The sequence below is a fragment of the Ursus americanus genome, chromosome 7, assembly GCF_024610735.1.
Source record: "Ursus americanus isolate L20-20 chromosome 7, mUrsAme1.1.p, whole genome shotgun sequence".
Taxonomy (NCBI): domain Eukaryota; kingdom Metazoa; phylum Chordata; class Mammalia; order Carnivora; family Ursidae; genus Ursus; species Ursus americanus.
In genome coordinates, this window is record NC_142133.1 from 63,417,133 (window position 1) to 63,433,454 (window position 16,322).

The 16,322-nt window shown below is 45.1% G+C and overlaps 1 protein-coding gene across 2 annotated transcripts in view; it reads left to right on the forward strand.

Moving 5' to 3' along the window:
* Nucleotides 1-16,322, forward strand: part of ALK (ALK receptor tyrosine kinase) — a 660,105-nt gene that overhangs the window by 485,053 nt on the left and 158,730 nt on the right. The gene's annotated exons all lie outside the window — the stretch shown is intronic.

Genomic DNA, 16,322 nt, shown 5'->3' on the forward strand with positions numbered 1-16,322 from the left:
GTCAGGAAGCGCAGGACTAGTTTCTTGGAAAAAGATTTGAAAAACGCTGTGCCTCTGAGCAGCTCATAAGAATATACATTATTGGGGGCACCTGGGTGGCTCAGTCAGTTGAGGATCTGACTCTTGATTTCAGCTCCGGTCATGATCTCAGGGTCATGAGATCAAGCCCCACATCAAGCTCCACACTCTGCAGGGAGAGTCTGCTTCTCTCCTTCTCCCTCTCTCTCTGCTACACCCCCTGCTTGTGTGCACACACGTGCTCTCTCTCGCTCTCAAATAAATAAATAAAAATAAATCTTTTTAAAGAGAATATACATTATTGCAAACACCCATCTCACACCTTCTATGTGCCAGGCCCTGTTCTAAACTTGCTGCATATATTAACTCATTCGATCCTTACCACAGTCCTATGGGGTATGTATTATCATTACCAGCATTTCCATGGTAAGGATGGGGAAATCGAGGCACCGAGACTTAAGTAATTTTTCCCAAGTCTCACAGCTGATATTAGAGCAGAGGCCATCTGCTCCAGCATCCATGTGCCTGCAGCCACGTGTTACTGCTACCTGCTGGAAGGCAACCGGAGAGCATCCGTTCTGCCTCCCTCACCAGTGGAAATTGAATGGACAAACCACCCAATGATTTACCTTGAACTTCAACACACTGGATGACTGAACGGCCTAGGGTGATTTCTGCCTGCACCTCGTGATTGTCAACTTCTCAATTTTTCTAAGAAGCTGATTCAGAACTTCTCTCTCCCTGCCTCGGTTGGTCAGAGGTAGTTTAGGCTTACCGCTGCCCATGGGCCAACAGTGGACCCCCCCCCATCCATGAACATAAGGGAGCTGCAGATGACACTTAAATACATCTTACTGCCAGTCCCCTGGTTCCTGTTCTGTTTCATGACCTACAAGAATCACATCTGAGATTTCCTAGGTCAGAACCACATTCAGCTCACTAACAGATTTCTCAACAAAAAGCACTCTTTGTTTCTTACCCTACTGAGACACTTTCATACACATTACCTCCTCTGATCTGTTCAGCAGAGAGGATGTCATAATCCTCATGTTACCCATGAGGGGTTATTTCATTAACTTCTGTAGTGTAGGAAGGGGGAGGAATCCAAAGCGTCAAAAGTAGTCCCACCACCACGGATACCTTAAAACACATGTCCCAAAAGAGTTAGGGATGCACAGATATCTTAACCTCTCTGGGCCTAAAATGATGACATTTAAACTGATCTATGGACTTCAAATGTTTTTTAGAGGCGGAACACTTAATTCAAATAAAGTCCTATATAGAAGTCCAGTATATAAAACTGTGCAGGCAGAACTGTCCAGGGGAAGGGGTGGTAGGGGGGCCCAGAACCCACTTGCTCCACAGGCCTTGACGCCCACCCCCCTTTCACAAAGGGATTTCATAAAATACAGTTTGAGAACCACTGGACATTCTGATTTTTAACCGTCCTATTAATTCCAGCTTTTTGATCATAAGATTCTGTGCTTACATAAAACGTGATAGCCAAAAATTGTTATGTTAACTATACCTTCCTTAAACAATTAAGACCAAGTATAAGGCTGTTCTACTTTGGGCTATGGCCCATTTACCCAAGGCAAGTAGGCAAGTTCTTGTCTCACTAGGTCCTGGCTTTGAGATGCTAGGTGTGGACCTAGTATGAATGTTTCCAGTAAAAAAATATATATTTTTAAATATATTTTGATATATTTTATTTATTTTATACTATATATGTATATTGTATATATTTTTATATACATATATGTGTGTGTGTATATATATATACAATATATATATGGCATGTCCCAGCCTTGTCCCCTCTATCTCCTCCTACTCCACCAAAGACAACGGTGGCCAGGCAAGGATGCCTTCCTTAGGCCAAGAGGGAGACAAAAGGAAATGAGAGAAGCTGAACGAAGGGATCCTCATCTTGGCCAGCCATGTGGAACCGATCAGCCTCTGGAGTAGGCTCCAAAATCCAGCTGCGTAAAATGAGGGATAGCCTCCTGGGCTCCTGGCAGCCTGGCCCAAACTGCGCGTTTTCTGTTCCAACGGCAAGCAACAGCCCAGCAGGGTCTTCAGTCCATGTTTGTAAGACAGATTACCGGGGCGCTGGCCTGGGGCTGCCCGCAGAAAACGCTCTATGTAGCAGAATCATCCATGTACCCATCCAGGCATTTGCTCACTCATTCAACAAACATTTACTGAGCACATAGTAAACTGAATGCACGGTGACACCGATAGAAATTTGCTTCTGTCTTAGAACTGGGTTTTGGTGTGGTGGCCTTAAAATCCCCATCCTCCTTCGCACAAAACTGCTCCCCGAAGGGCATCCCTGACTTACATTTAATCCGTGCCGGAGGCATTGAATAAATGCTCCATTTGTAGAGATTGTCTGGCTCTGAACTGGTTCCCATATCTTTCTCAGAAATACCACAGAATGAACACCGAATGGGCAGTCGGGGGTCAAAGTCCCCTTTCCACCTTTTATTTACCACAGCCGCGTCAACTCCTCGGATCGGACGGGACATGAAAGGTCTCTATCAGAACTGGCACATGGACTGTTTTTGATTTAAAACAGGAATAACGATATGTCAGTGGTGCTCCCAACATCGACCTTCATCGTGAGGGTCCCATGAGAAGAGGGCTGTGGAGACGCATTGTACATGACGCCCGGAGCTACCTGACCTCTCTGGACCTCACTTGGCCTGAGGCCTCTGAGACCGTAGCTGCTCCCTGTCTGCTGCTCAGTGTCTTATGGGAGAACGTGCCATTCACAGAACGTGCCTCCTGCAAAATTGCGTGATGCTGACAATAACCAAATGCCATGCGGGTGTTGAGCACAGCACTGCCCACGTGACTCCCGCACCGAGGTGGCCACCGCCCCGGCCGGTCACTTCAGGGGACTGAGTCATCTCTGCAGAGGTGGGATCTGTTGCTTGGTAGTGAAAGCCGAGGAGAAACAGCATTTGTTTTCATCGTGCCTTCCCTTGAAGGGTGAGGCCTGTTACATTCCATCATCCTTCCTAACTACCTCTTTCTAAAATTTCCCACCCATAATTTGTCAGTGGATTGTACCATTAAAAAGATAAGCATTAGAACTGTGATTTCCTCTCACATTTCCCAAAGACCTCCCACCTCAAACTTTGGTTCCAGCTATGTCCCTGTCGAGTGCCCTCCCTCTCCCATCCCCGATGTCTGTCTCCCCCAAGCCTCACACTTGTTTCACATCTCAGCTCAAATACTATCTTCTCCAAGAAGTCTCAGCTCAGAATTATGTCTCCATGGATTTCCGTTTTAGAACCGTCTACTTCTTTCCAGAGTTATTTATGTGTCTTGTTCAATAGATGCTAAATTCCTAGAATCAAAGACTGTGTCTTTTTCTTTTTAATCTCTGTACCCCAATTAGCAACTAACAGTGCTTTTCACGTGGTAAGCACTGAATAAAGGTTTTCTGGTTACAATGTAGGAGGGAGATTACAGGCTTTGGAATCAGACAGAATTGAGTGTGGAATCCCAGGTCTATCGCTTACCACCCTTCTGAGCTCAGAAGAGTTTTTTAAAGTCTTTGAGTTTTGGGTTTTCTCAACAGTAAATGGGACTAATGATACACAATTACAGGTTTCTTGGAAAATGAAAAACTGATATTACGTGTAGCGCCCCGGCACAGAGCTTGGCACAATAAATACTATTGCCTTCCCCCCTCCTCACCCCGACTGAGCTGAATGTCCTCATTCTGGAACCAGGGTGGAATAATTGATCCCAGCTAGCCTGGGGTATGTTTGCAGGTTCGCACCCACCTTTTTCTTTCCATTTTGCGCCTTGTCTGAGCCACTGGGCCAAGGTCAAGTTTACCCCCCTTCCAACAGAAACTCTGAAAGCCCAGATCTATTTTCTGATTTTGAAGGCAGCTGCTTCTCTTTCCCCACCCCACACAATTTGTGCTTTTATCTCTGATAAAGTCATTTTTCCCTTTGTGACTCGGTGCCCAGAATCCAATGTGCCATGCAAAGGAGTAAGACTTTAATCCTGTGGGATGGTTGGTGGCCAAGGAAGAGCCCAAACATCCTGTGATATGCTCATCACACCGCGTCCTTCTGGCAGACTGAGGATGGGTCTAAATCAGCCAGGCCCCCCGCTGGTGGAACCAGGAAAGAGTTTTTCCGACCCCTCTTTGTCCTACCCGTGTACAGCTGCTGTTGGCAGAGACTTCCTTCCATTGAAATGGCTTATTCATAATCACTAATAAAGCCAATTAAAAATGCCCCACGAAGTACATAGGAACATTGATTGCTTGGGCAACCATTTTAAATATTTGACCATTGGAAATCACCCAGAAATGGGGGCAGAGACAAAAGATTTTTAAATATAAATAAATAAGGAACCAGTGTGCTGAGGTCATTGTACTCCCGGAAGAAAATTACTTTCAAATTACAACTACATAAAAGAAATAATTGAAAAGATTAATCACACTAAAATAATTGGTCTATTTTACAAGTAATTTGGAGCAATATTCAGTCATTGACATAACTGTCTAGTAGTAAAATAGTAATGAATTTCATTCTCTGACTAATGTATTTATTTTATTAATGGTACTAAATGGCGTTGTTACTGCTTATAAATATTTCATAACTTTTAATTCATTAAAATGTTCAAGGAATTTCCAAAAGTATTTATTAGTTTTAAATCATCCTTGGTATTCAATATGCGGTTGCCATTCTGCCTGGGTAATTAAAAAAATTATTGTTTTGGGTAATGGGAGTCTCTTTGAATGTGGAGGATTAAGCCCCAGTTATTAATGAGAGCAACACTCTGGCTGGTGATGAATGAGAGGCTGGGCGAAGCTCTGTTCCCTCCCCAGGTCTCTAAGGCCCTTCTAAGGCCCCACTGTAACCATTCCTTAAAATCTGTCCGTGTGAGGCAGACCCAAATAAATAAATTCCAGAGATAAGAGAAATGTCAGTTTAGACACTGGTTTCAATCCACCACCTCTCCCACATCCCCTCCATCTTCCCGAAACCGCTGACAGCAGAATTCGTACCTTCCGACCTCACCTCTTCTCTGTTTCTTTCATTCCTTGATAGAGGCCATAAGGAGGGAAATGGGCAAGATGCAACAGAAAGAAAAGCAGGGGACACTGCATCATGAACAGTAGAAAGGGGACAGGATTTGGATAAGAAGAACATGGATTTGGATCCTAACTGAGTTGTTTGGGTGCTACGTGTCCATTACACCCTGCGGTACTAGATAATTGATGCGTGGAACGGAGACGGTGGTGCCCACTCCACGTAAGATTTAATCCGTGTGAGGGTGAAATAAGACAGTGTGTGCGCCTTATGTGACACAGTGCCTCCAACCTAGCGGGAACTCCAACAGGGTTAGTTCCCCCGCTCCCTGAGTCCAAAGAGCGTATCATGATGATGTTCACCCAATGGCCTTGGCAACTCTTAATTAACTGTGGTATAAATAATTGGTATGAGTCATCAAGATAAACTGGACCAACAGCAAATTGTACACTTTCAGGGGCTTGGTGAAGTCTAAGGACATCCCCTGGGGGAAGGACAGGATGGCTGCACTCTCAGTGCCCTGCCCCACAGGTCTGAGATCAAGGCTCACTGCCCTGCCTCCCAAGCCCCATCCACACAGAAAATGGCTAAAGGCATTTGGCTGTGAGAAAACTGGGAGGGGCCAGGATCCGACAAGTGGGCTGGGGTAAAGGGGCAGGTGTTTCTCACACTTGGACACTTGTACCTTGAGGATACGTAGCAGTGCTCTGGGCATGCGCAATCCCACAAAATCAACATGGTACGTCTTTCCAGAGCTTCAATTTTACCAAAATATTGGAATAGAGGGATATTTTAGTATTTAAATTCGTAAGGCTCTATATTGGGCTTCAATGCAAACTACATACAAATTTTACATAAAACATGAGTTTTAAGACCTTGTCTGCTGAAAGTGATCCCCCAGACTCTGGGAGGTGACTTCATCCTTTTCTGCCATTTGGGGCACATCAGAGGGGATGTTGGTGAAGCACAACTTTAAGGGGACAGTGGGACATGGGTTAAGAAAAGGAGGTACAGGGGCGCCTGGGTGGCGCAGTCGTTAAGTGTCTGCCTTTGGCTCAGGGCGTGATCCCGGCGTTCCGGGATCGAGTCCCACATCGGGCTCCTCCGCTGGGAGCCTGCTTCTTCCTCTCCCACTCCCCCTGCTGTGTTCCCTCTCTCGCTGGCTGTCTCTCTGTCACATAAATACATAAAATCTTAAAAAAAAAAAAAAAAAAAGAAAGAAAGAAAGAAAGAAAGAAAGAAAGAAAGAAAGAAAGAAAGAAAGAAATGGCGGCTGTCGCGTGCTAACAGATTGCCTTCATTTAAAAAAAAAAAAGAAAGAAAAGAAAAGGAGGTACAGCTAGACCTGGAAAGCTGGAGTCAAATGGAAGGTAGCCTTTCAGTTGCAAGCCATAGGTGGGCAGGGTGGCAGGCTGAATCCCAAGGTGACACCAGAGACCAGCAGGGGAGCCCTAACCTACCAAATCAGTCAGAGAGGGGCTTCTGTTCCTAAAATTTAAGTACCAGGTCAGAGCCAGACTAACCAAATATTAGGTTTTAAAGTTCCCTTTGCGTTGGTCTAAAGCTTACTTAAATTTCCCCCAAGACAGAATGGATCTCAGAATTGGCTTTTGTTTTGTGTTTTGTTTTGTCTTGTCTTGTCTTGCTTTGAAGGGGGATAGAAAGGGGTGCTAATTCTCTACCTGAGATCTGGGAGACATGTTCCTTCCTCTCTGCCCCGACCCCTAGACGAGGCTCCTCAACACCAGGGACCACGGGAACCAAATGGCCGGATGCTCCAGAGTAGAGTGTGGGAGCCCCCACCGTAAGGGTGTGGTGCTTTTCTTTTTACTCATGGTGTTTTTGAATTTTTGGCATTCTCTGTCTTCAGGTTATGCTGTGAGCATGGAACTTTAGTGTGCCTTTTTGGTTGTCGTTTGTTTTGAGAGGAAACACAGGGAAACAATTGCCCAGAAGGCCCCACAATTCAGTTTGCAAATCGCAGGGCAAATGGTCTCTGCCGTCCCTCCTTCCCTCTACTCCAGCATCCTGGGATTTATGAGCAACATTTGGGTGGATGTAAAGTCTTTTGGCTTTTGCTGCTTTTGCTTCTTCACTTAGCTCTTAGCCAGCATTTTGTGTCTATAAAATGCTTAACAACATTGACTAATTACCCCTCATTAATCATTCATGCAACTGGTAGACCAGGGGTCTTATTTCCTTCAAGAACACAGGTGCAATATCCTGTCTGGTTCCCCAGTCACACACAGGGGGGTGATGGGACCATCATGGCAGCACTGGGATCCTCCCAAGCTCACTGAGGGAGTGAGCCGGAAGGTGGGCACAGACTCTGTGAGGCTACAGCCCCTGTTCTGCTCTAATGAACAGGAAGGATGAGCCACATTGCTGGCCAATGGCAGCTGAGAAGCAATAAGCCTTAATTAGAAGCTTCTTCCTGGAAATTCACATGGACATAATAACTTTGTTGTCTTAAAAGGCCCAGAGAGGTTGAATGCCTCAACTTTCTTTTGCTTTTATAAGCCGATCCTTTTTAATCATTTGTGAAATGTAAATATAATTAAAACATTGGCACTGATTAGCTTCCCCGAGCTACAGGGACAGGCAACTGGGGTCTAGGGTCAGAGGCAGGCTGTCTATAGGTTAATGGTTCAAGAACACAGGTGAAGGAGCTGTCGCAGCGGGCAACAGCAGTGAAATGGACCCTTGGAGAGGGTCACCTTGGTCTCTGGGAGGGCTAGGCTTGGAGCAAGCTCCCTGCACTCTGCTCCCAGAGCTCAAGGAGAGCCTGGGAGTAGCCCAAAGCTTCTGTCCTGCGGACTTGGGCTTATGAGTATGTAAAGCTGAGGTGACAGACAGAAAGGAGAAGATGACAAGAAGAGATGTTCTCTGTTTTCCTTGCCTTACCATCTCAGGACTGGTATCTTCCTTGTCAGTGCGCAAACACAAACCCTAGTGTGCTGCATTTCCCACTGTCTCTCACGTATCCACTGGGCGTGCATGCATACCAATGCTAGAGGGCTGCCCATTCTCCACCATTCCTCCCCCCGCCCCCCCCTCACGGCCCTTCCCCCCTCCTTTCTCCCCATTCCTCTCCTGGGGCTATTTGTCACACTAACTGTCTACTCGGTTCAGAGTCAAAGCATTTGCTTGTGCCGTATGGTAATCCATACATGAAGGAGACAGATCGTCACCCGTCTTGTTGTTTGTTTTGGCATCTTGTGGACAGGCCCTTCCTACCTCTTCTTGCCCTCAGCCTCCCTTCCCTCTGTCTCTCCCACACTCTGGATGCCTTTGTGTTTTCGCTTGTCTGTTAATTCATTTTCACTTCTCAACTTTCTTCCTCTCTTTTTGTGAGGGGAAAAAAAACTGGGCCATGGAGTCAGCCATTTGACTGCTGGGGCACCTCAGTCAGAAGCCCACTCTGCTTTTACTCCAGGCACATGGACCGCAACTGAAATGGCCACATTGGCTGCTCGGGGGCCAGATCTGGGGTGTGCGCACAAGGGGTCTTCCTTTCTTTTCTTCCTTATTCTAACCATAGATTCTCTCCTCTCCTCCTTTTCCTCTTCCCCTGCTTTGCCTCCTTTCCCTTCAGGTACCTGTCATCTCATGAGGAGCCCTCGCTCCGCATGCACACACACGTGCACACAGGCACATTCATGCATATGAACAGTGAGGGGGGTTGTGGGGCATTTGGACATGGTGATCCAAAAGAAGGCCTCAGGGGCAAGACCACAGTCTTTAGTTGAGAGTGAGGTCTTCCTGGTGTCAATCACATGGCAAAGGGAAGGATCTAGATAAATAAGAGGGTCCAGCATTTTCCTATAGGGGTCAGGAAATTAAATTGAAGTGATCTCTTCAGTAACGGGAGTTGAAGTTGCAATCACAACAAGAGAAGACACTAGAAGCTAGGAAGGAGAGTCTTGGGAAAACTCTCTTCTCTTCAAGGGTCAGCAAAGCACAGAGTCTAAGCTCATGGTGCGCACTGGAGATTTGTCCTCCTTGTTTTTCCCATTCTTTAGTAAAGTCACCTTGAACATTTCAGCTTACTCTGGTTGTACCGCAAGAGTTTTGTTGGGGCTTCGGGTTTTAAAGGGTTTAAACATCACAGTTGTGACCCATGGGATTCTCCAAGGAAATCAGAGGGAGGGAAGGAGGGAGGGAGGAAGGGAAGAAAAGAGAGAGGTAGAAAAGGCTAGGAGGTCTAGACACTCCACCCACCATAAAGCTCTCCTCTTGTACCAAACTAGGAGGTGTGGAGCTTGCATTGATTGAGGGAGGTGGAATCTTCCTACCTACTGACCTGGTATCTGTCCCAGTGCACGAACTGGACTTTCCATTCCCCCCCCCCCACCTAGTAACTGGACTCCATGCTTACAGAACCAAGGCTGGAGAATTTATTAAATAACCAAACTCCTTGGGATTTTTTAAAAAATCGTATTTGCATTTCCACGTTATTAAATTATCTCGTGCAACTTCGTCAGGAGCCCCATTAGCATAGTAGGCACCGCCTTCTCTCATCATTGGTTGTTGCTTTTCAGAGACAAAAAATAGAAAGGAGTCACAGGCACCCATTTCATGGGTTCTTTTGTGAGATATAGGACTCCTCGCACCACAGCCCTGCCCCAGCCCTTGGTTCTAGCCACAGACAAGCTCATTAAGTGTGCTATGAGGGGTAGCCCAGGGCTCTGTCCACAGAGCTCCAGCAAGGCTTCAGATGGCTCGAGTGGGCCATCCAAGTACCGTAGCCTGTTTGACTTCTGCTTCTGTTATTTTTCCCTCCTGCTACGTTGTGTGCTTTCCACCTCATCCCTGCATCCCTAGCGCTTGGCTTAAAGCCTGGCACACGATAGGAGCTCCGTGAGTTTTTGTAGAGTGTTGAATGAGTGGATGTATAAATGAGTCAAGAGGGAGCAGTGTGAGAAAATGCCTACGAATGCAAAGCAGAGTGGAAAATTGAGATCAGCAGCAAGAAATTGTAAACAAGGCAAATATGTCAATATTTCAAATGGTTTCAGTTATCCACTTAACCATTGTAGGTGGGCATTCTACTTGGTAAGTACAGGCAAAGACAAACAGCCAGTAGCATACTTACATTCCACATTCTCCCCTGTCAAAATAATAGTACTAATGTTAATAATAATGATTGCAAGAGTGGGGCCTCTAGTATACAGCGACTAGCAACTCCTTCCCTAGGTCCTGAACACTGCTAGGACGACCCCGATTGCTGGTGTGTGACATACTTCCCCCCAACCTGATTTGCTTGAGGTAGGACTTTGCGCCTGCTCCAAAGACATTACAACAGAATCAAATGGCAAAAGTACTTGTATTTGCTGCATTCTATGAACTCTTTTGCCTTCGGGGGCTTCCGTTAACGCTACAATTCTTCACTTTGAAAAATCACAAGTGTCATATAGTTTAGCATCTGGAAAATGCCTAAAGGAATTTTTTTTCTCTCTTCCCTAATTTCACAGATTAACAGACTGAGGCCCAAAGACGTTAAGGTTCTATAATTACCAAATGGCCAAGTTGTGACTTTTTACCTCTTACTCTGTTTTTCCTTCAACCTCTCCCTGCTATTTCTCAGCCTTGGAAAGACTAGGAAGTGTCTTTAGCACATACGCATTTCTGTGGCCCACTCCATGGGGGCCTTGTCCCAGATCCTCGCCATCCAGCATAGAGCCTGGCACAGAGCAGATGCTCAGTCAGTGTTCTTAATTGAAATAAACGGCATACATGGCATCCTGATAAAGGATTAAATGAATGATAAGCATACTGGAACCTTGCACCTCAGCTTGTATTTTCAGAGAGAGAGGACCAGCCCACGCTCAGCCAGGAAACGGGCATGCTTAAGAAGAGAGCTGTAATAGGGCAGGAAGACCCAGACCAGTTGTCGCAGAAGAGAATCAGCCCACTGGAAAGGATTTTAAACATCAGATAGAGAATGTAAACTGTACAGTCCATATGCAAAAGTTAAAAATGAAACTTAACTTGGCTCTTAGGAGAACCCTTCATTTCTATTGATGGTGAACAGCTTAATCTAAAGTGAAGAGTTGAAGTCAACTCTGAATGGGAATTTTTAAAATCCCTTTTGGATAGATAATTAGACTGTTCTGAATTCTCCCCTTTTCCATTCTCCTTCCCATTCCTCTGGGGAGCAAGTAAAAATGGTATGGTTTCTCTGCCATCTGGTAATGAAAGAGCCGTCCCCTCTGGCCTCCCCTGAGAGATTCACTCCCTGTTGGTCTTCGGTCATCAAATCAGCACCATGAGAGTGACTGAGGGAGTCCTTCCTATTAGGTCACCTAACCCACCTAGATCACCCCAGCTCCACCCACAAGGCCTACCCACACTCTCTCAACAACCTCTGGGCCCCTCTCAGGAAGACGCTGAGACCCTCGACACTCCCATGCTGCTCTGGGTTCAGGCCCTTTCTACCCACAACCTCCCAGCTGCTCCCCTCCACTCTCCTGATTGCTTTGAAATAGCCTAGGGCTAACCCAGCATTCATGTGCCTTTTTTAAAAAATTTTAATTTAAATTCAATTTAGTTAACGTATAGCGTATTATTAGTTCCAGGAGTAGAATTTAGTGATTCGTCAGTTGCATTTAACACCCATTGCTCATTACATCAAGTGCCCTCCTTAATGCCTGTCACCCAGTTACCCCATCCACATCCCCTCCAGCAACTCTCAGTTTGTTTCCTAGAGTTCAGAATCTCTTATGGTTTGTCTCCCTCTCTGTTTTTATCTTACTTTGCTTTTCCTTCCCTTCCCCTATGTTTATTTGTTTTGTTTCTTAAATTTCACATATGAGTGAAATCATATAGTATTTGTCTTTTTCTGACTTATTTCACTTAGCATAATACCCTCTAGTTCCATCCATGTCAATGCAAATGGCAAGATTTCATCCCTTTTTGATGGCTGAGTAATATTTCATTATATCTCCATATCTCACATCTTTTTTATCCATTCATCTGTTGATGGACATCTGGGTTCTTTCCATAGTTTGACTATTGTGGACTTTGCTGCTGTAAACATTGGGTGCATATGCCCCTTCGAATCACTATTTTTGTATCCTTTGGATAAATAGCTAGTAGTACAATTGCTCGGTCATAGGGTAGTTCTATTTTTAACTTTTTGAGGAACCTCCATACTGTTTTCCAGAGTGGCTGCACCAGCTTGCATTCCCACCAACAGTGCAGGAGGGTTCCCCTTTCTCTGCACCCTCGCCAACATCTGTTGTTTCCTGACTTGTTCATTTTAGCCATTCTGACCGGTGTGAGGTGGTATCTCATTGTGGTTTTGATTTGTATTTCCCTGATGCTGTGTGATATTGAGCATTTTTTCATGTCCCTGGTAGACATTTGTATGTGTTCTTTGCAGAAATGTCTGTTCATGTCTTCTGCCCATTTCTTGACTGGACTTTTTGGTTTTTGGGTGTTGAGTTTGATACGTTCTTTATAGATTTTGGGTACTAGCCCTTTATAAGATAAGTCATTTGGGAATATCTTCTCTCATTCTGTCAGTTGTCCTTTAGTTTTGTTGATTGTTTTCTTTGCTGTGCAAAAACTTTTTATCCTGATGAAGTCCCAAGAGTTCATTTTCGCTTTTGTTTCCCTTGCCTCTGGAGGCGTGTCTCGCAAGAAGTTGCTGTGGCTGAGGTCAAAGAAGTCATTGCCTGTCTTCTCCTCTGGGATTTTGATGGATTCCTCTCTCACATTTAGGTCTTTCATCCATTTTGAGCCTATTTTTGTGTAGCTCATGTGCCTTCTTGCTTGCAAGTCTTCTCAAACCCTCTGGTCTTTATCTCCTTCCTACACCCCCACCAAGGCAAGTCCCACCAAGTATAGGAAATGGCACAGACTTTGTTGTCCTAGCAGGACCACTCAAGTGCTCTCCTCTTCTAATTTTCTCTTTATTCCCAATCTATGGGGTCTTTTCCACACCCTTTTATGTTGTGCCTTGCTCTGTGTTTTTTACTTATTGGCCTGTTTGGGGCCCTCTCAATTCTTGGTTCCAGATACTCAAGACTCAATTGTTTTTTTACTCTAAGATCTATTTCACTCTCAAAATGTCCAGATCTTACTGTTGAAAATCTATATTTCCAAGTATATCTGCCCTCCCCATCCAGGGAAGTGTAAGGAGAGAGTGATAGCAACTCTGAATGGAGGAAGGTGGATGGAGTGGGAGTTCAGAAAAAAGAAACTTAAGATGATTGTCGTATTTTGAATCATAATTATCATAATCATGATAATATTATTGTATTATCCACCCCCCAACTCCAGTTGTCCAACTGTGCCTCCAGCTGAACAATCACCAGAGAAAGCTATTGGTGCCCCTTTTTAGTGACTTCATGGAAGGAGTTTCCATGACAATTTTGATAGGAGACAAATAACTCAAAGTATTTTAAATTCTAAGACGTTCTAGCAAACACTCACCCCTTCTAGGTGTAGATTGCAGTCCTGAGTCAGGCTCAGAGCCCCACAGAATTACATGTGAATCTCTTTGGTTTGTACCATATTTTCCCCCGGCAAAAGATCATGACCTAAGGCAAAATCCCATTTGTGTTCTATTATAGCCAGATTCATTTTTTGAAAGCACTTCTTATGTCTTTTCTTCCTTCAAGATCATTATCATCTGTAAAGTTCAGAGACCTTGATAAATGGATGAATGAATTAATGAGAAGGAACAACATGTTAGGATTGCTCCATTACCCACACTCACTCTGCATTCCACGTTCCATCTTCACCAGAGCAACTTTGCCCAGCTTCTGGGAGGTCTCTGACCTCTGCCCCCAGCCCCAGCTCTCTTTTGTTCATTTTGCTAAGGGAGAGATTGGCAAGGATCTGTAAGTGGGCCTTCAGTTTCCTTTACAGTGAAAACCAGGGCACATATAAGGAATGATAGCTGGCTCTTTCCTCAAGGACAGTGTGTCCTTCAGAAAGAACTGGCAGGATTTCTGTCAGAACCAGATTTTCTCTTAGTGCAAATGTGCTAGGGGCTCCCAGCTTTTCTAAGCAGTGGCATGAAGCCCATGTCAGGCCAGCCTCATTATCTGGCCCTTCCCCAGTTCAGCCACTGCCCTGCATTTCAGTGAAGTCATCACAGCTCCTTACACTGTTCATTTCCCTTTCCAGCGTGAACAAGAAGATGTACCCAAAAGCAGAGCCTGGCAGCCAAACCAGATATTATCATTACTCAAGTTGGGCATTTCTTTTTCCTGGTCTGAAAATGCCAGGTGTCCGCCACAGAGGTGGGGGAGCTGTGTCTGGATAGAAGAACCTCCCTTTGATTCATCTCTGATCACGAAAGACTCCAATTCAATGTAAAACATTAAGTCAGTAGTATTTAGATTTTTCTCATTTTTAATTTGTGTTTATAGCTCATAATAATGAGGGACTATGAGGTTGGGTGACATTTTTAAGGGCTTAGATTTATTTCAGTGAGACCATTAGAGAGTTTCATAATCTCACTCCCAAAATGGGAGGAAGAAGGAGGTCTCTTAGGGGTTGGGGTGCCGATTCACACCAGTGTTATTCCAGTTTCCAGCTAAGGTCGTATATTCTCCTGAATTCTCCTGATACTTTTTGCAAACAGATTGCAATCTGGTTTCCTCTATACACTTCTTAATAACTTTTCTGAAGAGATGACTGAGTCTGAGTTGTTGACTTGAATTGTACCAGCTTTCCAAGGATCCTGCTCTCAGAGGTGGGAATGATGAATTGAGGAGTTATTTATTGTGATTTTTTTGAATATGTCCATCACTGAGGTCCTGGGCTTGTGTGCAAAGATCAAAAGACACAATTCCCTCAGAAAAATAGACTGAGTAACTTATATGTAGGCCAAGCCAACTACAGTCCAGACAACCATACAATCCAGACATGGTAGTGGTCCAGTGAGACATGTCCTGGTAGTAGTGAAGCTTTCATGAGTGTGAGATATAAGGCTGGGTGACTTTCACGTATGCTTTAAAGCCATGACACCAACATTTTTGGGGCTGAGTGGTGTGAGCTCTGAGGGGCACCACCGCTCTGTGTGAAAGGCCATCCCTCCAGTTCCCTGGATATGCTGCTTTCCAAGAAATACCCCAGCAGCTATGGATGCAGTCTCCCCAGGAAGAAGGAAGCCAAAGTGGGGTCCCTGCTCCCAGGAAAGAGATAGTCCCAGGAGCCACCGATCTACATTAGTGCACACCCCGGGCTCTGACTGAGAGGAGATGCCTGAGACCCCACATGCTTAGAAAAAGGTTCTACACAGCCAGTATGAAAGGAAAACGGAGGCTAACCCACTTCTACTCAGGATCCCTGAGGGGAAGAAGAGGCAGGTGCAACAGAAAGAGGGGGGAAGGAAGAGGAAATGGGGAAAACAGGGAAGGGAAGGCGTGGATGTTTATAAAAGCATTCAGAGAAACATCTTTCTCCAAAATGGTGGTAATGTGATGGAAATACTGGCCTGGTGGAGTTAGTCGCCATGGTAACCCATGGAGATGGGAACCAGTAGAAGAGTTGCTACATGTACCTAACATTTCCATTCAATGGGCTTTTGGTTTGGGTTTGGGTGGGGTTTTTTGTTTGTTTTTGTTTTTTTTTGAATCTGCTATTTGCTGCCAGTGTGCTAAGTCCTGGGCAATATAAATATAAAAGCAATTCAACCAAGTTTCCTAGCCTTAAAGAGCTCAGTCTAGTGAGTGAGAAGGACATGTAAGGAAGTGATTACAACACAGTGAGGTGAATGCAGATTTGCACGGCGCCTTGGAAATATGGAGGACAGAGTGACTAACTCAGAGCCCGTGTGAAGGAAGATAATTCAACAAAGCCATAGAGAGGGAGCCGTGTAATAGAACAGCACGGAAATCCTTCTCATCTCATGAGACCCGTCCAGTTCCATGAAGCCTGCCTGACCTCCTTCCCTCCCCACAGTAGAATCGATCCACACTCCTTGCTGCCTACACACCCCTCCTGTGCTCGTGTTTCCACACCTTGTCACACATTAAACACTCTGCCTCTTTCTAATATGCTGTAAATTCCTCACATGCAAGGACCATGTTTTATTCATGTTTGCATCTTTAGCACCTAGAATATTGATGGAGAATATTGTGTGTCAGATCGTGGCTTGCTAATTAGTGTTTGTGGGAAGGAAGGAAGGAGGGAGGGAGGGAGAGTGGGTAGGGAGAAAGGAAGGAAGGAGGAAGAAGGGAGGAAGGGAAGGAAGGAAGGGAGGAAATGAATTTCTCAAACATG